At 37.4% G+C, this 27,857-nt stretch overlaps 1 pseudogene; it reads left to right on the top strand.

Annotated features, from left to right (window-relative positions):
* Positions 1-26,560, top strand: part of LOC149238960 (uncharacterized) — a 159,808-nt pseudogene extending 133,248 nt beyond the window's left edge.
* Positions 26,561-27,857: the final 1,297 nt, after the last annotated feature.

Raw genomic sequence — 27,857 nt, 5'->3', positions numbered from 1 at the left:
ATGCACATCAAGCTAGGAGATTACAAAAGGTACATTGTGATCAAGATTGGTAAAATCACCTTTTATATGGAGTCGGGCTCCCCTCCCAGGCTCAAGGATGTCATGTTCTTTCTGGGCCTATAGATAAATCTCGTATTTGTTGCAGTTTTAGGATACCATGTTTATGATATGATATTCAACAAAGGAAAATAATTCTTGAGACACATAGCCACAGGACAGGTGAAGTAGACTGGGTTCATGTGAATAACATATATAAGCTAGATGTGGAACATTGTGCTACATTAAGACTAAGGTGGAGAAAGTGTGAAGCCGCGATGTTGGTCAAATTTGGCACAAAATACTTGGTCATTTGCATCATGGCGTCTTGAATATTATGCAACAAATAATGACTAGTCTCCCCAAAGTATCACTTGAGCAACAAGATGTATGCAAAGGATGTACCTTGGGGAAGCACACAAAATCCACATTCCGTGATTGGGACAAAAAAGTACATGCAGTCTTAGAAAGCATCCATTCTGATGTCTATGGACCTTCCTCAACAACGTCCACTTCCAGACAAAAATATTTTATCATTTTTATTGATGACTTCTCACGAAAGTGTTGGATATTATTCATGCGGAAGAAAGATGATACATTCTCCAAGTTCATAGAATTCAAGGCACTGGTTGAGAAAGAAACTGACAAGAAGGTGAAGGCTCTTAGGAGTGATAATGGAGGTGAGTATGTGTTGAATGAATTCAAGAATTTCTGTGTGAAAGAAGGAATTTGACGAGAGTTGACAATACCCCACAACCCACAACAAAATGGGGTGGTTGAGAGAAAGAACTTTAACATTGTGGGAGTAGAGAGGGGATATTGCATGACCAAGGCATACCTTTGCATTTCTGGGTTGAGGCATGCAACACAATAGCCTATTTACAGAACTATAATCCTCATTAGATTGTTGGTATGATTACATTGGAGGAGGCTTTCTGAGGGAGGAAGTTGGATGTGTTGCACTTCAGGATTTTTGGAGCCTCTATTTACTACCATGTCTCCAAAGAATCAAGGAAGAAGCTTGAGCTAACAAAGTTTGGAATATTTTTGGGTTACACAAAAAATCCACATAACTATCGTGTGTACTTTCCATCCCTCAGAATGATAGTTGTGTGAAAGGATGTAAATTTTGATGAGGAGAAAATGATGTGATGCTCTTTTGAGAGGGAGATTTAGAACCCACTAGAAGAAGATCTTTTAGCTCCAAAGGAGGAGCCTCAGGATGTTGTGGAACAATCACAAATTGAGGAGTAGAGAGTGGAGACATCCACTAAAGCAGAACCATCCAGAGAAGGTAGGAAAAGGACTAGGGAAGCTCATAAACTTGTGCAAGATGCAAAGGAGAATGTGGGAGCTCCTTTAAATTCACGCAAGCAGAGAAGGTCACCTGAAAAGTATGCTGGCTACATGGTTGTAATGACTGAGCTTGCAAAGACTGAGCCATCCTCTTTCAAGGAAGTAGCAAAGCTATATATGGGTTAATGCAATGGTGGAGGAATGTGAATTCATGTAAGGAACAATATTTGGGAAGTAGTACCAAGACGAATAAATAAATAAATAGTAGGTTTGAGATGGATCTTCAAGGTGAAGCAGGAAGCATAGAGAAGTATACGACTAGTTTTGTGGCCAAGGGGTGCTCTCATGTTGAGGGAATTGGCTACGAGGAGACCTTTGCTCCTGTAGCAAGGTACCCATCCATTAGATAAATTCTTTCACTGGCTGCATAGATGGGGTGGAAGATCCACCAGATGGATGTAAAAACAAAATTTCTCAATGGGGTTATTGAGGAGGAGGTGTGCATTTAGCAACCAAAAGGTTTTGAGGCATTTGATTGAGATTCCCATGTGTGCAGACTTAAGAAAGAATTTTATAGTCTCAAACATGCACCCTGTGATTTGTACACAAAGATTGATAGCTATCACTGGTTTGAGCTTCACCAAAAGTGAAGTGGATGAAAAACTCTATCATATCTTGGTAGAAGGTAAATTTCTTATTATTTTCTTATATGTTGATGATTTGATTTTAACTAGTGATAAAAAACTGTTTATATATTGCAAGGACGACCTTGCAAGGGAATTTTAAATGAAGTACATGGGTTTCATGCACTACTTCCTTGGGTTGGAAGTATGGCATGTTGAGATTTGCAACAAGAAATGCTAAAAATAGAAAATGCTAAAAATAGCACTGCTATAAATAACCGGGCTATAAATAGCAGTTCAGCCATTGGAGATCTTAGCAACAATGGGTGAAAAGTGAAAGTGCTAAAAATATTTTTTCTAAAAATAACATTTCGGGATCCCTTCTTATTTTAGTCAGTCTTTGGACTAAACATAGGAAGTAAAATTCGAATTTGATATCAACAATAGTTTGGAAATTAATTAATTAATTCATCTTGAGTTAATTAGTTAAGGAAAATGAAACTTGAAGTCTATGTGAGGACATGCAACAGTTTCTCATTGATTGAGGAATTTAACCTTCAGTTAAAGAGATAAGGATGAGTTGTAATATTGAGTTGTAATTAGTTGAATTAGTTTAACTTAGTCAAGTCTAGTTAGATTAATTTAATAGTTTGTTAAATTAATGAGAGTTCAATTAGTTAATGCTTGCATGCATGTAACTACTATAATTAAGATAATTGAAGATTCTCTCATGAATAACTCATGCATGTCAGTTCAGTCAGAGACCCAGTTGAGATCAGATGGAGGGACAATGTACTATCAGTTGCTAGGATATTCCTTGGTGAATATTCCTTGCATGCAGAAGGAATATTATTCCTTATGGATTGTGCAGTTGGACCTGAGGTTACAATGAGTGCGATGAGGCCAATTCACACATGTGATATCATTGGACCCCAATCAAAATTTCGCAAGGAAATAGGAGGCTTGGAGGGCTTGAGAAAGATATATTCTATGTCTATTGAGTCTGTGAGTTGTATTGTTTGAGTACAGAGAGAGCATGATAGCTTAAGAGCTAATTCTTTTCATAACTCGAACAAGATTTCCACTTGTATGATAATAGAAACTTGGGGTTTTAGGCTGGTGCTTTCCACAGTGATATATCTTCTGTGTTATGGTTGATTACTTCTCATTCTTAGTTATATCTATTCATGCTTGATGTTGCTCATGTTCGATTAAGCTTCTGCTAAATTGTTTGTAGAAGTAGATCAAGTGTTTTGCTTTAGTATATTACATTACCAGGTGATCTACAGTGGGAATTTATACATGGTATCAGAGCAAAGGTGATCAAGGAAGAAAAATATACAAGCATGAGAAGTACGAATTTTGGTTTCTGAATATTGAATTGAGTTCTTTTCACATCTATTTCACTGATGGCGTTCAATGGTTTAAGACTAGAATATGACCTTGATGGTAGTTCGAATTATATAGCCTAGAAGGATCGCATGGAGGTAGTATTAGAAGATAACAGCCTAAAGGACTTCATTGATCAAGAAGTCCAGAAGCCGACTGATGCTACTCAACTAGTGGAATGGAAAAAGTGTGTGGCTAGAGCAAGGAGAACCCCCCTGGAGGGAGTTCGAGATCACATTGTCTTGAGCCTCCATGGGAAGGAGTCTCCTTTTTCGATGTGGAAAACATTGAAATGTCTTTATCAGAATAGCAACGATCAGAGGAAGCTGGCGCTGAAGGACAAACTTTGAAAGATCAAGTGTGAAAAGGGCGACACAATCTCTCCGTTCTTGAACGAGCTCACCACCTGTAGGGATGAGCTTGCAAGTGTAGGGGTCATGACTACTGATGACGACATGGTGAGTGTAGCACTCCTCGGTCTTCCTAAGAGTTGGCATAGCTACTAGGACTCGATTAATGGAAGAGAGAAACTGCTAGATTGGGAATGACTTTGGTTGGACTTAATGCAGGAGGAGATAAGGTGGAGCACCACGGATGGATCTTCATCAAAACAAGATGATGAAGAAAATCTAGCTTTAGCGAGTAAAGCTAAGAAAGGGAAAGGGAAGGCGTCCCAATACAAATTTCTCATGGTGGGAAGAAGGTTGACAAGTTGAAGGTGCGATGCTTTTACTGTCATGAAGTGGGCCATTATGCTATGAATTGTTCACAGAAGAAATCCAAGAAGGGTTCCTCAAAGGGATTTGATGATGATGCACTAGCTTCACAATTTGAGATGGATTTCTCATTTATCACATGCATGGTTTCATCCATGGTGGGATGTGTTTGGTACCTGGATAGTGGAGCCTCTTTCCACATGTTAGGTGACAAGAATCTTTTCAGTACCTTGGAAGAGAAGGATCTCCAGATGCAGATTGAGATGGGCGACGATGGAAAGTACTATGTCTCATGTGAAGGTACAATTGTGTTTCAGAGGGAGCATGGTGATCCTCTCACCCTATCTGCTATTAAGTATGTACTAGGTCTGAAAAAGAATCTTGTGTCTATTGCTATGCTAGAAGATAAAAGCTATGATGTAGTATTTAGTAAAGGAAAAGTTTTCCTGAGGCATATCGGCACCAGACAGACCAAGCGAATTGGGATTCGAGTAAAGAATCTCTACAAGTTGGAGGTAAATGACTGTGTTGCACTGTGTTCCAAAGCAGAGGTGGTGCAAAGTCAAGATGTTGGTGAGTTATGGCATAGAAGACTGGGCCACTTACATCACGGGGCCTTGAAGATCATGTAGCAAATTTCTACCAGCTTACCCAAGGGAAAACTGGAGGAAATAGGCATATGAAAAGGATGCACCCTGGGAATTTCCGGCCACCTCGCGAGCGGGCGGGCCGCCAGGGTGGCGTGGGGGGTTTGTCGCAGCCTCCCCCCGCACCACCTCAGTGGCCCACCCGCCTGCAGGGTGGCTGGCGACTGTTGAGTCTATTGGCCACCCCGCGGGCGAGTGGGCCACCATGGTGGCACAGGGGGAGGCTGCGGTAGCCCCCCCCCATGCCACCACGGCGGCCCGCCTGCCCGCGAGGTGGCCAACGATTCTCAAAATCGCCTGCCTGCCCACCCGCGGGGTGGCCGACGATTCCGAGAATCATTAGCCACCCCAAGGGTGGGCGGGCTGCTGGGGTGCCACGGGGGGGCTACCGCAGCCTCCCCTAGCACCACCGTAGTGGCCTGCCCACCCATGGGGTGGTCGGCGGACTCAACAGTCACCGGCCACCCCGTGGGCAGGCAGGCCACCTGGGTGGAACGGGGGGAGGCTATGGCAGCTCCCCCATGCCACCCCAATGGCTTTCCCACCCCCAGGGTGGCCGGGTGATTTCGAAACCCTCTCCCTGCGACACCCCGGTGACTCGCTCACCCATCCTGTGGGCGGGCGGGCCGTCGGGGTGGCGCAGGGGGGTTGGGTGGAGGGCAGTGGTTGGGATGCTATGGTGGGCTAGGGGGCTAGACCCAATGGCTGGCTCAGTTGCCCGATCGATTTTCAGGGTGCGGCGGCAGGGCGATGTATTTTTTAATTTTTTTTTCAAAATTGTTATGATTTATAAAATTAATTATTATTTATTATTTTTGTTGTTAATTTAAGCGAATTTGTTTTTGTCATTTTTATGTGTTTCTTTTTTTCAGGAAAATGGCATGAAAGAAGATTTCTGTGAATATTTCTGGACCAAAGACTCTTAAAGTTGGATCTTCAAAAAATATTGGTGAACGAACTCCACCTGATGGCTACAAATATTTCAAGTGCCTCAAATGATAAGAATATGATTTCATATTGGAAGAAATCAAAAGAAGTGAAACTTCCATCAAGAATCTGGCATGTGAAACAAAGAGAAAGCCAAAATGTGAATATGTATCTATATATTGATACACTGAATGATAGTGGAATTTATGATGTGATGGGAAGAGTCATAGACATGTGTTCGGTACTGGACAATGAAGTTGTTTACATACTTACAAAACTGCCCAAGTCACATGAAAGGATTAAATACCAGTTATCATATTCAGTGTATGACATGAGAGATGTATCTACAAAGTTGTGTAAACAAATCGTAAATGAGATGAAACAAAATATCGTAAGTATTGTTATTTATATTTGTGTTTTGAATTTTTGTAACTGCCTCACTATATTTTTTTAACTTTGTTTTTATTGACATATGATATTTGTTTTGGTAGAATTTTGTTGAAAGTTGTTCAATTAGGTTGGGAGGCATTCATTTCATAAAGCATGATATTATGAAAGTTGTCAGCAGTTTCTACTCAGTGTCAGAATATGATATGGAAAACAAGAAAAATGTAGTAATTGATGATGCTACAAAACTACATCCAGGGGATCAAAATAAAAGGCCTCTAGTGGATAAATCTAGCAAGGGTAGACAAGTTACTTTTGAAGATGATGAAGTTGAAATTGACAATGAAGAATATGTTGTCATTACTAAAGATGACATTGGAACTGAGAAGAGCTGTAAAAGACCAAAAGTAACAATTCCCAAGAATAAATCTGTTACAGTTAATGATGAGAATGTTATGAAGAAGAAACGTAAAGTTGAAGATTTTGAAGTAGTCATTAGCAACAGTCAAGAACCTAGTGAAACTTCAAAAAAAAGTAGAGAAATCATTACACGAGGAGCTGATTTAGAGGATGGCATTATCAAAACAAAACAAAATGCCATTCGATAGAATTTGACAAAGAGAAACTTAATTGAGGGTGGTCGTACATTTCAACATAATGTCAGACAAATCTATAAGGCAAGTGGAGGACAATGTCAATATCAAGTTAGAAAGCCACATCATTTGCATGTTCACAACTTGAAGACATTGATGAGGTACAATCCATATGCTCATGTGGTTAGTTATGTGCTTCTTGTTGATTCAGTTCAAGTTCCCAACAAAGAAGCATTTGATAAGTCAAAATGTTTTGAATACAATTATTATGTGCTTGAGGGGGACCATTCTGTAGAAGCTCAAAGACAATTTATGGAGGAATATCCCAATAACCGACGTTTTGAAACAATGAAATGTATCATTTATGCTGGTTTATCAGATACAAAAGAAAAGTTAGTGGCATGGGATCATAATTCAGATAATGAATATAGGATGTCTATGACTTTCATCCAAGGGTTAGATTTATTCATTGTGAATTTGAAGAAAAATGTGGTAGGGATAGGATAAATGTTACTGTAGATTTCCGAAGGAAATGTCATATGGAAATAGGCTATCTAATTGATTCAAGAGAAAATCAATTCAAAAGGTGGTAAAGGTGACAAATTTAGTGATTTATTCAAAGGTGTTGATAACATTTTCCAGTTTCCATTTAGAACTGGAGAGATATGGGAGTTGATTAATATGATTTTTAGCATGTGGGAAAACATTGGCATTAAAAACCAGAAGGTAAAAAAGTCTAAACCATTGATATGTAGCAACAGTAAATCAGGTCCTGAAATGAAGCAGCTTCCAGAAGATATGACTATCACATCTTGGAGAGCATTGCAAAGAGTGAATGATGAAAAAATTATCAAAGCAATATTATCTCGTGTGAGGTCAGGGGAATTATCATTGGAGGAAATGTCTGAGGAATTTCAAAAGTAAGTTCGTTGAATTATTTTTTTTAATTTCTAGATTATAATTTTCTTTTAAATATAACATATTGTTCTTGGTAGTATTTATTATACATATTATTATATTAACATTTTTTACTTTATCTATGCAGTCACAAAGTTTACATGAAAATTCAAGAACAAATGGTTAAATTGTTGAATGAAGATAGTTGGGATGATGTAGTACACAACTATCCAGATTCAAGTTCTACATCAACATTAATTTTTTTTTTATCTTGCATTTAAAAAGGTGTGTTGATTTATACATTCATTTTATTCATCTGTGTACTATTTTTAATTTATAACTTACACATATATTTGTTTATTTTGGAAAAGATGAAGAATGATGATAATAGAGCACCAGAAAGTTTCAAAACCTTTATTGAAAAAATAAAGATGGAAAGACTGAAGAAGCAACATATTAAGAATGTTGAACTTGATCCAACTATTACTCATTTCATTTTGAATGGGCTAGACACTATTCAATATCAAGTAATACAAGGTGACTGTGAAGACATTGCTAAAATCATACCTAAAAGGGATTATGCCCTAGTTATTTCAGATATTCCCCATGGTTTCAATATTCCAAACATTGACTATGATAGTGACCCTTATACTTATCAAGCTCTTAGTAAAGTGATTGTGGGATTTCTAGAAATCACGTCATCACCATTATGGAGATTTGTGACATTTCGTTCAGACACACAATTGGCAATGTTATTGTCAAGCTTTAAGGGGAAAACAAATTTAAGGATGCAGTTTACATGGTAAGACGTTTAAAATGTATATTTGATTAATGTTGAAAAATTCATTTATGTACAAGTTAATTGAACTTTTACTATTTCATGTTATAGGCAAAAGTCAAATCTTCTTAACCGTGAAGATCAACTATTTATAAATGATTGTGAGTTCATCCATATTGATAGTTGGGAAAAAGATGATAACTATATGTCTATTATTTTTAATCAGGTAGATGGAAAGAATCATAGCCAACTACTGACTTATGATGTTGTTGTGAGAAAACTAACATATGAAGATAGAGAAGCAAAAGGAGAGATAGTTAACATTTATCAAAAACCACAGTTATTGATTAACTATTTTATAGACATATGTTCAAATGAAGGAGATTGGGTTCTGGATTTATTTTCTGGCTCAGATAAGTTTTATTATATGGAATTGAATTTCAATATGTTATTTCTTAATTAATGTGTCATTGTACTAATTTACTTGAACATTATTTCTTTTTTGCTTGATAATTAGGTGCAACACTAGCATGTTGCCTTCAAAAAGGAAGAAATTGCATCGCAATTGAAAAAGATCCGATACAGTGCAATTTCATTCGGCAAAGAGTTAATGCTCTTCAATTTCTTCCAGATGCAATGCAAGAAATTGGGTTGAAGAAATGGGACTTTAGTGAATTACATGTGGCAAAAAAGGAAAAGGAACCCCAACCACCATTACACGGAATGATTGGAAAGGCGTACATTGGGAGATTTGTAGACATCAAAGATCCATTAGAAGAGGAAAATGAGCAAAATGAAGCAGAAAATACTGTGGAAGAAGACAATGATGAAACTCTAGATGATGAAGAGTTTTGATTATGTGACATTGTTGATTAAATTAAAGTAAAGCTAGGAAATCAAGCTCATTTTTTGTAACTATTAATTAGTTATACTTGTAATGTTTTGACTTTGACATTTTATGAGAAGAATATACACTCAATTAAGGTTGTTATGTGTTCAATATTTGTATTATGTGATTTTCACATTAATTTTTAAGTTAATCATTATTTTTTGAAAAAAAATGATTATTATTATTTTTTGACATGAAATTCATTAAAAAAACTATTATTTAATCATTTTTAGTTAAAAATTTCCTATAAAAATTGTGATTTTGACATGTCATTTATAGCAAAAAAATTATCAAAATGTGTAGTTTTATAGTTATATTTATGTTAAAAATTGTTATTTTTATGTCAATTGTTAATAAATATTGTTTTTTAGAGACAATTATTTCATATGGATTGAAAAATTAATTAACAATGTATAAATATGTAGAATATCGAAATTCAAAATATCGACCTTCTTATTTAAATATGAAAAACAGTAAAAACCTCGCTACAAAAAACATAAAAATAAAATGAAAACAAGAGAATATGAAGAAGAAGACCACTTCAAAAATTCTTAAATTTACCAAATAATTATTTACATTTCATATATTAGAAAATTAAAAGTAAAAAAAAAACTTTTTAAAAAAGGGCATGGTGTATAATTACCACTTTTTAAAATCAGCATCAAAATCACTACCATTCTAAAATGCAATGTACATAAAAAAATTTATAGTGCCAAAAACTATTCTCTAAAAAAAACATGTGTGTTCTCCATCACCCCTTTTCAAAATCGGGTCACTTTTTGGCCCTCTCTACAAAATGGGTAACAGTACCAATTCCCGTTTAAAGTTTACATTGTTTAATGTATCTTGTGAACATACAACTATATATGTGCTATGCAATCAACCAATTGAGCCAAGCTATGGTTAGGACAACCAAATTATTTTGGAATGTAGCTAAGCATGTTTACGGTACCTCAGAGGCACTACCCAATATGGACTATGGTATATACATATAGAGGGAGTGAAGATATGTGGCTTCATAGACGTAGATTAGGTGGGGAGTCCATCTGATTGAAAGAGTACATCAGGTTGAATTTTTAGTGTTGGGTCCAAAACTGTTTCCTAGTACAACATGAAGCAAATGTTTTTTGTGCTCAACTCGGTAGAAGCATAAGACATGGTTGCAAGTCAAGCAACATGTGAGATGATATGGATGAGAAAGATAATTGTGGGGTTGTTTGGTCGGATGATGCATCCAAATTTGATCTACTATGATAATCAGAGTTGCATTAAACTTTCTAAGAATCATGTATTCTATGATCGATCCAAGCATATAAATATTCGATATTAGCATTTACGAGACTGTGTGTAGAAGCAGATAATGTTGCTATACTAAATTCCGATAGAGGAACAAGATGCTGCCATTTTGATAAAGGCCTTGTCAAGAGGGAAGTTCGAGTTCCACATGTGAAAAATAGGGGTGGTTTATAATTCCTTTCTTGCTGAGAGGGAGGGAGTGTTGAAAAATGTAGCAAGAAATTCTTAATTTGATTTTGCCTTGATTAATTGAGAAAATTCGAATTTCCACATTAGTAGACAACTTAGATGCATTTAAGCATGTGTGATTGCTAATTTGTAGCAATCAAAGTAAGTTATCTCAAGTTGTTTTCAGTTAAACTAGTTCAAACTGTTGGAGGAAATACTGGAAGGTCAGTTGTGGAGTTAAACTTTAGTTAAACTCACTGATCATCTAGTTAACTGATCAATTAACCCAAAATAGCTTGTGCATATAGAGAATTAGAGTTCCCCAATTGTGGTGGAGATTCAAAGGTAGTGTAACATCAGTTGTAGACTAGTCTTGAGTGTACAAGTGTTGCATGCAGTCATATGATCAACCTTGGGAATGGCACAATCTATTTTTAAGAAATTCCTAAATAATTGGGGTCTATTTACTTAAGGAATTACCCAAGGAAACAAGGGCTCAAGAAAAGGAAAACATTGGTTAATTTTGGGTCAAATCTTCTCAGTGAGTAGACAGATAGGTTATTCAGTTGCAGGTTGTGATCAGTTGAGAAAAGAAATTGTAATACATCTCTATTCATCAGATTAATGCAATCAAGTATTAGGGTTTTTAGTAGATTATTTTCCCCAATAAAAATATTATGTGCATGTGTGTTATTTATTATTGCATGTCTGGAATTTTTGTTCTAAATTGTGAATTTATTTCTGTAGAGAAATAGAGTAGGCTTTTGTCTTGTTATTTTTTTTAAAACTTCATGAGCAATTGCAAATCTACGCCATAATTTCTACATGAGGTTTTCCTATCTAGAAAAGGGAATATGAGGAAAGAGAAGGCAATACGGAGTATATGAACTTATTTTTTGAATATAGGCCATTGGTATTTCTAATGTTTGTTTTAGATAGGTATTTTGTTGCTAAAATTTGCAGGCAATATTGTTGTTGGCTAGCTATATTTGAACAAAACAAAAACAATTTATTTCTTTTCCATTCACTGTTGGAAAAGTCACTGTGAAGAATAAAACTCACACTGACATTTTTGCAAAGTCTTTAGATTATTTCAACTTAAGTGGAGCCTAAGCTATTATATGATTTGGTAAAGAAATTTCATGAAACACCTTGAGTCTATGAGGTATGAGAACTTGTTTTCGAGAAATAGAGAGCAGAGTGAGGAAAGTCACAGTGTAACAAAAGATTAAAAAATCTAGTAGATGCTGAATAGATTGTTGAAAAATATATCTGAGAAAGATATAAGAAATATACGAAAATCCTATAGGACAATCTCAATATTGCACACACGGTAGTGGTGCAACTTCGTCTTCCAACAAAATGTTGGAAACTAGATCACTATTGAGGAGGGGTGGGGGGGGGGGTGAATTAGTAGTGAGAGCACTTATATGATCCTTTCTCCAATTATTTAATATTTACACATGCATAAACTGAAACACATAATTAGATATTAGTGCATTAAACAATGGACACAAATTTTTTTGGTGGTGTTGTATTGGCTACAACCACCCTCCAAATTTTTGCCTTAGCTTCATTTTGGAGCCTCCCTACCAACAATCCTTAGTAGCATGTCTTGCACTATCAAGTACATAGGCTTCAACTGATTTTCAGTGGCTCGCCAGCTTGTGCATGTCAGTTTTCTTCACTCCTTTCACAGGCTGCCATCCCAAACTTAGGTTATTTGCTGGCTGAGCATCTCCCCCATAAAATTGTGCAATTCTGGAGGGGAACCAACCTTCCCTCTAGAAATTGCGTAAATCTGCTGGGCAGCCTATTGGGCTCCAGAATAGCACAGAACATTCAGACAGGCTACCAGCAGAAAACTACCCAATCTAGCTCGGCACTGGGCCTCACCCCATAAATTGTGCAATTATGGGAGACAGTCACCTGCTAACCCCAGAAAATGCGCAATCCCTCAGGGACAACTAACCCAACTCAGCCTAGAAAATACGCAAATTTTCATGACATGCTTGGAGGCCGTTGCATGTGCCTTCAGGTTGACCGGTTCCCTCTGAGATAGAGAAAAGTTTATTTGCATGCATGGACTACTTATCTCAAAATAGAAAACAGAAACATGAAAAAATAATCCCTAGATTTTAGGGATCTATTTTTAGTAGCTGGAGGTTACATACAAAGATCATTTTTGAAATTGCCCTCCAAGTGTTGTTTTTTCCTATATTTGTGGCATGCACATCATGAGCCTCAAAATTATTTATTCAATGTTGCAGAGCTCATTCCTCACTTTGATCTTGGAGCTCTAACATCCCACATCACATCGAGGAGTCGTTGGCATGTTCAGCTCAACTTTTTCTGGGTAAGTTTGCTTTACAAGTCTTGTGCAACTTTTCTGTCTCTTTTTGTGTTTTGGCTTGTGTGAGTGTTGTTTTCTTGATTTTTGTGAATGCTTGTTTTCATTTGCATGCATGTTATCTTGTACAAGCATCGTTTCCATTTTCATTTGCATCTCACTGCTGGCGCATGCATGACACTATTTTGCATTGACGATCGTCGTTGTGATGACCCATTTCACACGCATGCATGTTTTCCTGTTTTCTGAATCTTGCATTCGTTGTTTGAATGCATAATCATCCACTCTTGCTTACACTCAGTTTTGTCATGAATTCGAAGCTTCATATGTTTTCAGTCACCTATTAGTGGGTTTGGGTAACCTTGGCACGAGCCTTGCCTTACCTAGACAACATTGCACATTTCTAAGAGGGAAGGCTCTACCTTCCTCCTAGAAAATAAACATTGCAAATGTCTTAGAGGGAAGGCTCTACCTTCCTCCCAGAAAATATGAAAAAATGGCCAGACACTACCCTCCAAGCCTGATTTGCGTAAATCTGAGAGGAAGTGTTATGCAAGCCCATAAAATTGTGCAATGAAGTCCCTGGGCCTGCATGCCTTACTGACTGAAATTGTGCATTGTACAATCTCAGACCCCAATAGGTCAGCCTAGATTACGCATTACATAATTCCATCAGCCAACTAGCCTCCCGATAGTCCAAACTACTTTTTGCGCAGTTCCGACAGTTTGTTTCCCAGCCTCTAGGTGAAAATTGCGCAATCCTTGCCATCAGTCTCCCGGGTATGTTGCATGTAAATCCTCAAGTTTTCTTTAGTTTTCAACTAACAGAATTTCTTTCCATGAATTTTACCATGTCTCTAGGTATAGAAAGTGTTTGTCTGTCTCTCAACAGTTTAGGTTCAATGGCCTCCAAGAGAGTAGGGTCAAAGGACATTGACAGAAGCACAATTGGAGATGTAGTTGAGCAAGTGTCTATGAGTTTGCTGATCTACAAAGGCACCAAACTACTCGTAGACAAAGACATCAAGTTGAAATTGCAGGACATCAATGATACATTCTCAGGCACATTTTGGGAAGATCTAGAAGATCGTAGGGTCTATGTGAATATTCACAAGTCTGGTTTGTACCAGATTGCATGCAGGTATCCCACGTTTCCATGTGCGGACATGATACATTGGATCGTCTCGCACACTAATACTAAGACGATTGTGTTAAGTAGTGTCAACGGGACAGAGATTGCTACCTTTAGGGTGAAGGACTTTCAACAGATGTATCACTTGCCGTAGCTGGTGATGACAATGGAAACACCCTTCAACAAACCCAACAACACTGCAAAATCCAGAGATATCTTGAAGAACTGGGTGAAAGAGACAGCCAAGTTAAGGATGACACCCAACTAGGTTTACAAGATGAAGATACCGCTGAAGGCATATCAGTACTTGGTCACTTTTGCATGTTGCTTGTATGACCAAGACAACACAAAGACCTTTCCTCAGAGTTGGGTGATCACATTGTACCACTTGGCCAGTGAAGGAAAACCATGCAACTAGTCTGACATGTTAGCTCACAGGCTGAAGGAATAGGTAAAAAGCGTCTGACAACCACCCAAAGGACATCAAGCAGAGATATACGTGTCCATATACATTTTGGATTCAATCTGTGCTCGTCAGCAGTTCCCAGGCTTAGGTTGGTCCTGCACATCAGTGGAAACCTCTGTACACACTTACTGTAGATTATTTTTCGAATGCCGCTTTCGCGGAGTCATCACATAGTTGCAAGAGTTGAAGAGGCAACTTCGGGAAGAACAAGAGTTGCATAGACATGAGAAGGAAATGCAACTAAGACAGATACAGTAGGAGGTGCAGCATGCACAGATTGATGAAACTATGCCCATACAAGTTGTAGACTCATCAGAATAGTTGGCCCAAAGTGGACATGGTGAGTAGTCGTAGGATCAGGACTTCCCTCAAGAGATTGAATAGATACTTGAGAAGATGGATACAAAGATGGAGCAACTAGAGTCAGAGTAGGATATTGACCTCATGCCTTACAACCAAGAGGTCAACCTACCAGCTTCACTAGATCCAGAAGCAGAGCAAGTCTTGAGAAACCAAAGAGATATTAAGATCCTTGGAGAATTCGGAAGCAGAGATGCACAACATATCATTCAATGAGTCACAACATAGAGATGTGCAATCGTGTAGAGTGACTACTCCGGATGTCCATGCATCTCCTGTGTAGTTTGAAGAACGAGTGATCGTATCTGACATGCACAAGCATCCAACAACATTGGCCAATTATACCAAAGAATATGACGAAGCCACCAGCTCGAGTGTTTTCTTCTTGATAGCAGAGAATGAGTGAATGACTAAGGAGTTACAAATGATCAAGTAGGGATGAGAATAGGTTACAACATCTACCAAAGCAAAGTTGAAGAGAGAAATAATGAATGAGGTATTGTCTGAGACACTCATGCGAATATTGCATTCCAAATTTTTCACCTTGCATAAGTCAGTTGTCCATCTCAACGGTTGGCAGTAGTGTTGTGCTAGGAGAGCATGTTGTTGAGCTATGGAAAGGTATGAATTTGCCATTTATTTCATCATCCTTTTCTTTAATTATATCCCTTTTATATTCTAAGATATTAATATATCAAAGGATTATAGCAAAAGCTAGGGAACTATTTATTATTACAATTTAGATAATTATTGTCTTTTCTCATGTAGGAAAAAGATGAAATGGGAAAACTACCATTCTCTACCTGAGAGAAGGAAAAAGACAAAGTGGAGGAACTGCTATTCCCTCACCAGGAAGCAGCGTTCAGGCAACAAGCCAAGGATGGAGCACGTAGTTATGGATAAGAACAAATAATATCACAACATCAGCGCAAAAGACAAAGAGCTAACTGAAGATGGAAGATTGAGCGGATCTCTCAGGATCTCTTGATCCTGAGGGATCACTGTTACTATTTTATCATCCTGGCCATTATAAAAGGGGCATCGATTGTAAAGAATAGGGGGAGATTATTTAGAAATTACTTTTGTATTTTTACGTTGATCATCGACTCCGTTTGTTGAAACAGAGTACGAACTGGCTGTAACCATTTTGCATATGATTAATATATAATACAGTTGTTGTTCCTTCTTTCATACTGAAGTAATCCAGCAGTGTTCACTAGTGGCTAAGGGCCTGGCCCTGGTGGATTCACTTGCTGTTCTTGTATCATTCCTTTACGATTTCTGCCGTGTGATGGTTTGGTTTTATTTCTATCTATTGTAGTCACATCGCTTTACTGTTTCGTATTTCCAGACTTAATGAATTGCTCTGTTTTATATGCTGTAATTGAATTGCATTGTTGTTCATTTCCCTCATAACAAGATCACTGCTTTCTGCAAGTATATTGTTGTGCTGTTCATTTTAATTACAGAGCTTCGTTGTTCATTTCAGTAACTTAGCTTTGTTGTTCATTGCAGTTACATAAGTTTTGTTGTTCATTTCTATTATATAGCATTGTTGCTCATTTACTTTCTGCAATCATTTAGTTTTGCCTTTTAGCATTCTTACAGTTAGCATAATTATCTCATTTCCATCAGTTGCAGTAGCATTATTGATTTAATTCATTGCCATTTCCAATTGGTTATTTAGTGTGTTGTGTGTGAGATCAACAATTGTAAATAACATTGGCTATTGCTGTCAAAGCTCTCAGATTGAGGATCTTATTTATGCTTGATTTAGTTTACATCAGTTAAAAAGGAATGAGTTATTGCTACTGTATCCTTGACTGATAATTGTTGTTACTTTGTCGAATAAATGATTTAGTTTTATAGCATTGAGTTTCTTTTAATTGCAAGTGAGTTTTATTTAAAGCATCCATTTACGTTTGTATTTGAAAGCACTGTACTGCAATTTAGAAAAATTACTCTTGAGTAAATAGCTACCAAAAACTGTGTACATTCTTGAAATAGAAAATCTTGCTTGGATTGATAACTAATGTGAAGATAATTAGGAGTTAAAAAGACACCTTTTATACCCCAACATTTTGGCGTCGTTGCCGGGGAGAGTGTAGCCATTTCTAAGGAGTAGTGTGCATGTGATGAGTTCTTGTTAGGAGAGAATTGGGAATTAAAAATGAAAGGTAAGAACTTGCGTACAGAGCATGTAAAACCCCTGCTCCCCTACCCACTTTCTAGTAGAATTGTTAAAGAACTTAGGGTAGAAATAAATATTTGAGTTGTGTGTATGACTAAGAAGAAAAAACTTGAAAATAATCCAAAACCACTACCCAAACCCGACAAAGCTAAGGGACCGGTGACCCTTGGTCGATCAACCTTCATAGATGATATCATTAAGAAAGCCGAATCTCAACCATCAGTAGGCCCTAGAAAAGTTGCTTCTAGACAATCTGCTAGCTCCCTTTGAGCCACAGACTCACCATCTGTATCCTTTGCTGAGGTGCATAGCAAAACATAAGAAACTAAGAAAGATTTTCAAGAAATTGAGAATTCTCACCCAATTTATTTACAAGAAGGGAATTATAGTAATCTCTGTGAAGGAGGAGGAGAAACAGGGGAAACAGAGGAGCGAAGATCCCCTCTCAAAATAATTCAAACACTTAGCAGCCCAGATAAGGGGAGTGCTGTTAAGTTTATCCAAAAAGAAGCAGGAGAACCTGAGGAGCCAAGATCCCACAAGGTTGTAGTTCAGCAAGGAACACTCATTGTCCCAGATGAGGGAAGTGCCGTTAAGCTCATTCTTATTCCTTCTAGTCATCCTAGGAATAACTCTCGAGAAATCCCAGAAGGGTATTGGCACATATTTGATCAAATGGCCCAAAACCAACAAACACCTCAAACCTCCACACTGCAGTATCCCATCGTGGACACAGCAGTTAACGCACCTATGAAAGCCATTCCTCTCCAGAATATTCCTACCTTCCATGGGATAACATCAGAGGATCCAGATGCATTTCTGTTTGAGTTTGATGTATTATGCCGGGGCTATGACTATACCACTGATCCCAAAAAACTAAAGTTATTTCCCTCCACATTAAAAGGAGCAGCTTTATGATGGTTTATGGGGTTAGGTGGGGGCATTATAAATGACTGGGATTAGATAAAAATTCCTTTCTAAAGAAATATCAGGACTATTGCAGATCTAGAGAATTAAAGGATGAGATATTTCAAATGACAGCAAGACCTAGTGAAACATTGGAGGAATATGTAGAACGCTTTCAGTACAATCTCCAGAGATCTCCTTATGCATCTTTACGCTTGCCTGAAAACGTGTTAAAAACTACACTAATTAAAGGGATGAAAGAACAATGGATTGAAACATTAAACATTATGGGTAAAAGTGAAATATATTAGGAAAATTTTGCTGACATCATTGATTTGTGTATCAAGAGTTTAAGAGGCAGCACAAGACTGAAGCGAGCAGAACGTGACATGATCACAAGGGATAAAAAAATCTCCGGTGGAGGTATAACCCGCAAAAAAATCAGCAACCTACTAGAAGATTTCAAAACTGATATTCTAGGGACTTTGACAACACAGTTGGACGTTATGTAAGACAAACAAAAGCAAGCAGAAGTGGAACAAAACTTGGCGATATTCTGCCCTAGATGCAGAAAGAAACATAGCCACAAAGAGTGCCTGCTGGATACGGTCAAAATATGCGCTATTTATATGAAAGATCATGCCACAGAAAGCTTCCCATCACCCCCAGAACTAAAAGCAGTCTACAAAGAAGCAGATGAAGAAACAAAACTGGTTTACCTACTAAATCAGCGCTGCCAGTGGTAGTCATGCAAACAGGTATGCCCATTGATCCATCCTCTTCTTTTCAGCCTCCTTAGTATAATGCTTAGTAGTATAATGGAATGTGGTAGAATCAGCCACCTTTCTCCAGCTAGTCACAATAGCCATTCCCCATATCACCATGGCCAAATCAAACAAATCAAACCAATTGGCCAAACTTTCCTTACTGTCCACCATTTTGGAAAAATAATGCATATTCAACACAATGGTCACCCTCCACCTCGCAGAGTCAAAACTGGCAGTTGAACTGGCAAAGACCTATAAATTAGCTAGCTGGAACGATCCCTCTCCCTCAACCCACACTGCCAGCACCTTATACATTGCAACAAAACCCCCAGACCAACTTAAGACCGCAACTCTTATCCCAACCCAACCTAAACCCCAACAACAAAGTAGTTCAATCTGTGCAAATAATTGAAGGACCAGAACTAGAAACTGAGTTAAGGGAGTGCAATGACCTTCAATTAAGATCTAGGTGTATAATAGAATCAGAGGGAGATAAAAATGTTCAAACTAAAAATCCTTTACCTATAGAACAAACACTACAAGAAGAGAATATGCTTAGACATAACACTCATGAACAAGCAACCACCTCTTCTCCACCATTCTCAGAATGACTGATCATACCTCGCCCAATAGAACATCCCGATTTTGATCTTCTGGGAGAACTAAAAAAATTGTGTCTAAAAATTCCACTCCTCTAGGCTGTTCAAGACATCCCGATTTATGCAAAAACTATCTAAGAATTATGTATGAAAAATCCAAAGAGGAAAGTAACAACAAATCCAACTGTCCATGTAGTCGGTACCTTATCTGACTTACTATCAGGAAGAGAAGCACTTGTAAAATATGAGGACCTAGGAAATCCTATAGTCAGGGTGAAAATCAATGGATGCTCCTTCTCCAATGCCTTAGTTGATTTAGGAGCTGCAATCAATATTCTTACAACCACCACTTGTCAAAAGCTTGGAATTACATAATTAGATCCAACCACAACCTTATTAGAGTTGGCTGACCGATTGGTAGTTAGACCAGAAGGCACATTACATGATGTAATGGTGTCTGTAGACTCCTAGGAATACCCTGTAGACTCTCTGGTCATCAATCCTAGAAACTGACTAGATGGACACCCCTTAATTCTAGGTAGACCTTGGCTAGCAACTGTGGATGCTTACATTAGCTGTCAACAAGGCAGGATGACTATAGCAAGAGGAAGCAATGTAAAGAATTTAGCCTTATATCCTCCAGCCCAGCCAAGTTTAACAATAATCAAAACAAAAAACAACTTGTATCATACCTAACTGAAAACATTAGATCACCACTAACTATAGAAGATGCTCTTGAATTTAAAGATCAAACAGAAGACGACATCATTAACTCCTACATTAACCAATCACAAGCCAGATCTCATCTAAAATGTCACATGATCGAAGCAACATTCGATAATGAAGTAGAAGAAGATCCCCTAAAAGATACTCATGATCAATCAATACCAACCACCTCTGTTTATAACAAAAAAAACATAGAAATTGAGCCAGGAAAAAATTTGAACATTAACAAAAACCTGATTGTTGAACAAGAGCAAAAGCTAGTTCAACTCCTGAGAAATATAAAGAAGCCTTTGCATGGGATTACCCAAACATGAAAGGAATTGATCCCCAGTTGTGTACGCACCACATCTATATAGAAAAGGATACTAGAACTGTTTTCCAACCCTAACGGATATTAAATCCTAATCTTAAGGATATTGTGAAAGCTGAATTGCAAAAACTTTTAGATGTAAAATTTATCTACCCAATATCTGACAGAAAGTGGGTCTCTCCATTAGTAGTGGTGCTGAAAAAGAATGGAAAGTGGCGGATATGTGTTGACTATAGAGAACTAAATAAAGCAACCCAGAAAGGCCACTTCCCCCTTCCATTCATTGATCAGGTCTTGAACACTTTAGCAGGAAAGAAATTCTTTTCTTTCCTGGATGGCTTCAGTGGATACAATCAGATCTAGATTGCCTCTAAAGATCAGGATAAAACTACCTTTACATGCCCTTGGGGAACATTTGCTTACAGGGTCTTACCCTTTGGGCTATGCAGTGCACCTACCATATTTCAGAGGGCTGTACTCAACATTTTTTCAGATTTGATAAATGAAGGGCTCGAAGTATATATGGATGACTTCACACTTTATGGAGATGACTTTGAGCTAGCATTACAAACATTAGAAAAAGTGCTGCAAAGATGCATTGCCACCAGGTTCTTTTTAAGCCATGAAAAGTGTCATATGATGATGACCGAGGGACTCATCTTAGGTCATTATATATAACCAGCTGGAATACAGGTAGATTTGGCTAAAATTCAGATAATTATGTTAATACCTACCCCTACCACACAAATAGAGGTACACAGTTTTTTGGGATTTTCTGGTTATTATAGAAGATCTATAAAGAATGATTCTCAGATTGCTGCACCTTTATATGCACTAACAGGAAATATTGATTTAATTTGGACAGATAAGTGTGATAGTTCTTTTGAGGATCTAAAAAAGCTTGTATCAATAGCCCCAATGCTAAGGGGCCCAAACTGGGATTTTCCATTCCAGATTTCATATGATGCTTTAGACACAACAATCAGAGCAATTCTTGGACAGGAAGAAGATAAAAATCCATATGCAATATATTATATTAGCGAAAATCTATCTCCTACTGAATTAAACTATGCTGTGACTGAAAAAGAATTTTAGCTGTAATATATGCTGTAAATAAATTTAGACATTATATAACTGGATATCCTGTAGTTTTATATACAAATCACTCCGCCATTAAGTATTTAGCAAACAAACTTGTTACAAATGGAAGAGTGACAAGATGGTTGATTCTCTTGTAGGAATTTGATATCATGATCAAGGATTGACCTGGAAAAGAAAATCATGTAGTTGATTTTCTCTCACGAATGCCAAAGCCAGTTGACACAGCAGCAGTTGAGGATCAATTTCTTGATAAACATTTACTTTTCGTTACTATCAGAACACCATGGTATGCAGACGTTGCAAATGACTTGGCAGTAGGCAAACTACCTAAGAACCTAACGCTTAATGAAAGAAAAAAAATAGTGTAGCGTAGTACCTGATTCTCTTGGATTGGGGGCTACTTATTCCACATAGGGGCAGATATGCACATTAGAATATGCATCCAGGAAGATGAAGTGTTTGGCATTCTAAAAGCATGCCATGATGGGAAATGTGGCAGACATTTTACAGACCGCAGAATCGGTCACAAAGTCTTACAAATAGGCTATTACTGGCCCACTATCTTTAAAGACGCTAAAAAGTTTGTTCAAGCCTGTGATAGTTGCCAGAGGGTAGGATGCTCTGGACAATCTGATGAGATGCCTCTGAACCTGCAATTAATAATCGAGCCTTTTGAGTGGTGGGTGCTAGATTTTATTGGTCCTATTAACCCATTATCCAATCAAAAAACATACATACTAGTTGCAACAGAGTATGTTACTAAATGGGTTGAAGCAAAGGCGCTGCCAAGAGCTACAGAGGATTCAGTAATACATTTTCTTTTTCAATTATTTGTGCATATGGCCTGCCGAGAGACATAATTATAGATGGAGGACCGCAATTCATAGGTAACAAGATTGTTGCAACATTGAGAAATTACCATATTCTTCACAAAATTACAACTCCATACCACCCACAGGCAAATGGCTAAGTAGAAAGTACTAATAAGGTAATTGAGACAATACTTACAAAAACAGTTGCATCACAAAGATGTGACTGGGCTTCAAGATTTCCAGAAACCTTGTGGGCATACCACACAACATGGAGAAATACCACGGGATACTCACCATATCAATTAGTATTTTGTAGGGAACCCATCTTCCAAATCGAATTCGAGATTGTTTGAATTTAAATGAAGCTTAGATCAATCGATTACAACAAATCAATGAATTAGATGAAATTAGGCTCTCAGCTCTTCAGCGCATTGCATTAATCCAACAGTAGAGAGCGAAATGGCATGATGCCCTTATTAAAAAGAAGATCTTCCATGAAGGAGACTGGGCACTCCTATATGATTCAAGGTTCTAGGATTTCCCTGGAAAACTCCAGACTAGATGGCTAGGACTCCAGACTAGATGGCTAGGACCTTATGAGATATAAAATGTGCATGATAATGGCACCATTACATTGACAACCATTGATAGATCTGGATATTCTTTCAAAGCGAATGGTCATCGAGTGTGACTTTATCACAAACTGTTTACCAGGGAGTCCTTTTACCAACAGTTACAAGAAGATTCCACCATGCAAATTCTCGCTGAGGAGGATAACCCATCCTCAGCATCAATCCAGTAAACAACTCATTTGTTTTTGAAATTTGTATATAAACTTTTCTTTTTAAATTTGCTTGTATAAACTTTTTTTTGTAAAGATTTTAGTGCTGTTCCATTTAAGGAACAGTCACTGTTCCTCGTAAGGAACAACAACTATTCCATTTAAGGAACAATAGTTTTCTCTTTATTTAATTTTTGTGCTGTTCCTTTTAAGGAACAACATCCATTCCATTTAAGGAACAACAATTTTTGTGTGTGTTTTCTTTTTTTTGTTCCTCTTAAGGAACAACAACCATTCCATTTAAGGAACAACAGTGTCACATGTTTGTATTTTTGTTGCTCCTCTTAAGGAACAACTGTTGTCCCTCTTAAGGAACAACAACCATTCCATTTAAGGAACAACAGTTCCGTGTGTGGTCTATTTTTGCTATTCCATTTAAGGAACAGTTGTTGTTCCTCTTAAGGAACAACAACCGTTCCATTTAAGGAACATCAAGCTCGCTTGTTTTTATTTGTGTTGTTCCATTTAAACAATAGTTGTTGTTCCTCTTAAAGAACAGCAGCCGTTCCATTTAAGGAACAATAGTCTCGCGTGATCATCTTTTGCCATTCCATTTAAGGAACAACTACTGTTCCTTTTAAGGAACAACTACTGTTCCTTTTAAGGAACAACTATCGTTCCATTTAAGGAACAACTATCGTTCCATTTAAGGAACAACAGTTTTTCATTTTTGTATGTTTGATGTTCCTCTTAAGGAACAATAATCATTCCATTTAAGGAAAAATAGTTTTGCATTTTTCTATGTTGTTGTTCCTCTTATGGAACAACTGTTGTTCCTCTTAAGGAAAAACAACCATTCCATTTAAGGAACAACAATCCCATTTACATTTGTTTGCGTTGTTCCTTTTAAGGAATAGTTGATGTTCCCTTTAAAAGGAACAACAGTCGTTCCATCTAAGGAACATTAGTTTGGTATGTGCGTGCTTTACGTTGTTCCATTTAAGGAATAGTCGCTGTTCCTCCTAAGGAACAACTACCGTTCCTTCTAAGGAATAACAGTTTCATCATTTTTTTACTTGTTGTTGTTCCTTCTAAGGAACAACAGTTTCACTTCAGTTCGTTTTTATGCTGTTCCACTGAAGGATCAACACTTTCACTTGTGCCTATTTTACATGTTGTTCCTCTTAAGGAACAATAGTTTCATGTGCAATTTTTTAATCTTTTTGTCGTTCCTATTAAGGAAAAATAGTTTTGCATGTAGTTGTCTTTTTGATGTTCCTCTTAAGGAACAACAACCGTTCCATTTAAGTAACAACACCTTTTTTTGAGTGCATTTTTTTGCTGTTCCTCCTAAAGAACAACACTCTTTTTGATATTTTTTATTTTATTTTATTTTATTTTATTTTAATTTTTATGAATATTGTTTCACTCTTCACGATCCTTTGAAAGCAAGAATACAAATATATGCAAAGATACAAAATTATAGGTTACTAGAGTAAGCAAATCAAAGAAAAATGATCATCTTTAATGAGATTGCTTTGTATTGATTAGAAAAAGGGAAGGACACAACTATCTATATTACTTTGTTGTCCTTATCTTCACTAGAACTCAAATTGATTGATTACTTGTATCATGTTGGTTCTTCCCTAATTCTCTTTTATTATTATCATTAAATAAGAATAAGGGCATATTTTCTTCTATTGATATGTTCAGACTTCTTCCACCATCCCTACTCTTAAGGAGTGTTGAGCCATCTTCTATATATAAATAGAAAGTGCTATATAAAAGAAAAGAAAAATGAAGGAAAGCATATATATATATATATATATATATATATATATATATATCTATATATATATATATATATATATATATATATATATATATATATATATATATATATATATATATATATCTATATATGTATGTATGTATGTATGTTTACTAACAATTCTATGATTTGTCAGATGGAGGATAGGGGGTCTCATCATGAGCCAGCCTACCATGATCATAAGGAAGTAGTGAAGTGGAATTCCCACTATGGCCACCACACCAGGGATATGATCCAATGGACACATCAGAAAAATAAAAGTCCTTGGAACAGGAGGTCTCATCACGAGCTGGCATGTCCACCTTTCACTCCTTCCTAGTGAATGGCATTGTGATCCATTTGGTTACCAAGCTAGCACAATGGCCTCCATTCTGACATCACAAGGCACTTTCCTAGGCATACATAAAGGATTATGGTTCCAAAGGGTGAAAAAGCAACTTTGTCAAGGTTATAAACACCTATGGGCAATAGAGCTCTGCTGATGGTATTGGAGTCATATTTTTCAACATCAATAGTAATTATAAACCCTTTTCTTCTTTCTTTATCTTTATTTCAAAAGATATTATGTTCCCAATTCCTTTTGAACCTTTTATGCATGAAATATCATTTAAAAAATTAATCATAATGGTTTAAGTGGAGTAATGACTGCATAGCATCTTACCTACGTCAGCTGTCCTTTCCCTTTTTCACATCACTCCATAGCAGCTCCATATCTATTCATAATCTCCATTCTATGCATCAATTTCAGCAACTCGATATTTTGTGATCTTGTCATAAATATGTACACCTTGCCATTTTTACCACTATACGATTGCCGTCAATACGTCGTTCCTCCATTTATTTGGTTGAAGGCGACCTATCATTTTCAAGGGGGTGCGGGTGACTTCGAAAGCACTTTTGCATATGTGTCAGTCTTTTATTTGGTTGTACCAGGCTACATGATATCCCATAATAGCAATTTTTTAACAGTATCTATGTTAAAAAAGGTATTATCCGATATTCACAGTTTGTTGTTCCATTGTTGGCTCTGTGTATTGTTGTGTAAAGATAACAGTGTGCAGAATTCAGAAAAAATGGGAGGACGATTAGTACGCAGTGAGCCACAGACACTAGCAGTTTCCGATGCCGCACGAGAAATTCTAGTAAGGGCTGGATGGGTCGGATATTTTACATGACTGTTGCAACCCAATGAAACTGTGGCTATTGAATTTTTACAGAATTTGCAGGGTGATCATTCTACAATAAGAGGAAGACGAATGAAAGTAACAAATGCAGTAATAGCTAAGGTATTCGAATTACCAGAAGTTGGACCTATATGGACACATAAAAAATTGAGGCTTCAAGATGCCATGGCCACCTTTCGGGATGAGGGACAGAACCTGATTGTCAAAGGTAAAGGAGTTCAACCTTCATCTCTGGGAGAACCATGGACAGAGATGGCTAGAATAGTTCAGAGCTACATTACATGCGACAGAAGAAAGAATGTGGTGAGATCACGCCACCTTAAATTACTAGTAGCTTTAAAACAGAAATGTTCTGTAAATGTTCTTGCATATTTGAATTTTTTGTTGCATGACACTGCTTAAAGCATAAAGAAATCCTGACATATAGATACGGTTGTAAGTCATCATTGTCTAATTTGGTTGATAGTAAGCTACAATCTTGCCCAACAGCAAACCAATTGGAAAGAATTAGTGTTTTCTATAGACAGGGGGTTAGCCTTACCTACCCCAAAAAGAAAAAGGACCACCATCACAGCAAACAAACCACAAAAATGTAGAAACTCTTTTAGATTGAGAACAAGCATGGGAAGAGCTGAAAACCTCTAGGGTAGCAGTAGCCAACCCTTAGAATTATCTAGCCTAGAAAATGAGCAACCCTTACAGCTGGAAGGAAGAGAACCAAGAATCAGAACTTGAGGAGGAAACAGAGCATACTAGTGAAGAAGAGAGGGACGAAGTAGAAATTCCCCTAACTCCTAGCACAAGTCCACCAGAATACCCATTATATGAGGCGGAATTAGCCCAGATTTTGGCCAATATGAGTGAATATATTCAGCCTGAAATTTCGCTCAACCTCAATGTTGAAGCAGCACAATCAAAAGAGAACTCCGCCCATAATAGGAGTATATCAGAAGAAATAGTTGGTAAAGTAGAAACAGGGGCAGAAACCACTCAGGAAAAGGCAGATCAAACTAGGGTTACCTCTCCAGAGGAACCTCGTCAGGTCGATGTAAACACAGAAGATGTGGGCCAAACAGAGGAAATGGAAACTAGTCAGGGCAAAGACAAAACCCTTGGAGAACAAAACCCAACCAAGCAACCAGTAAGAGCAGAAAAGGTTAGCGAAATAGTTGTTCCTCCCGGGAAGAAGAAAAGTGAAATTAAGAGGTTGCGGAAGGAACAACAAAAGCTGCAGAGCTTAGTGAAAAGACTTAGACAAAAGATAAGAACATTAAAAAGGGGAAAAATTGCAACTAGAACCTTGAAAACGGTGAATGCAGCCATTCAAATTGAATTCCATGATACAAGGGTTACAGAGACTCAAATCGAGCCCATATTCATTCAAAATGATAAGGAACAACATGCAACCGTTACAGAAGCAGTTACCCAAACAGAGAATGCACATTTTTGCAATACAACGGTTCAAATAGAGGCAATACCCTCCAATAGTGCGGACACCTAGACAGATATGAAAGCCAAAGATGTTTTGATATGTAGCAATCTTGGCATAAAAAATCTCCACGAAGACCAGGCGCAGGCTCGGCTAACTATAAAAGAGCTTGAGGAAGAAACTATTCCTCAACAGAGGTACCAGGAATTACAAAAACAATTGAGGGATATCAACGCATCAGAAAGTGAAGCCTTCGATAAATATCGGAGG

This window comes from Pinus tabuliformis, chromosome 8 (genome assembly GCF_031772625.1).
Source record: "Pinus tabuliformis cultivar Carrire ecotype Pingquan chromosome 8, CPIR1, whole genome shotgun sequence".
Taxonomy (NCBI): Eukaryota; Viridiplantae; Streptophyta; class Pinopsida; order Pinales; family Pinaceae; genus Pinus; species Pinus tabuliformis.
This window is presented reverse-complemented; position numbering and strand designations above follow the sequence as displayed.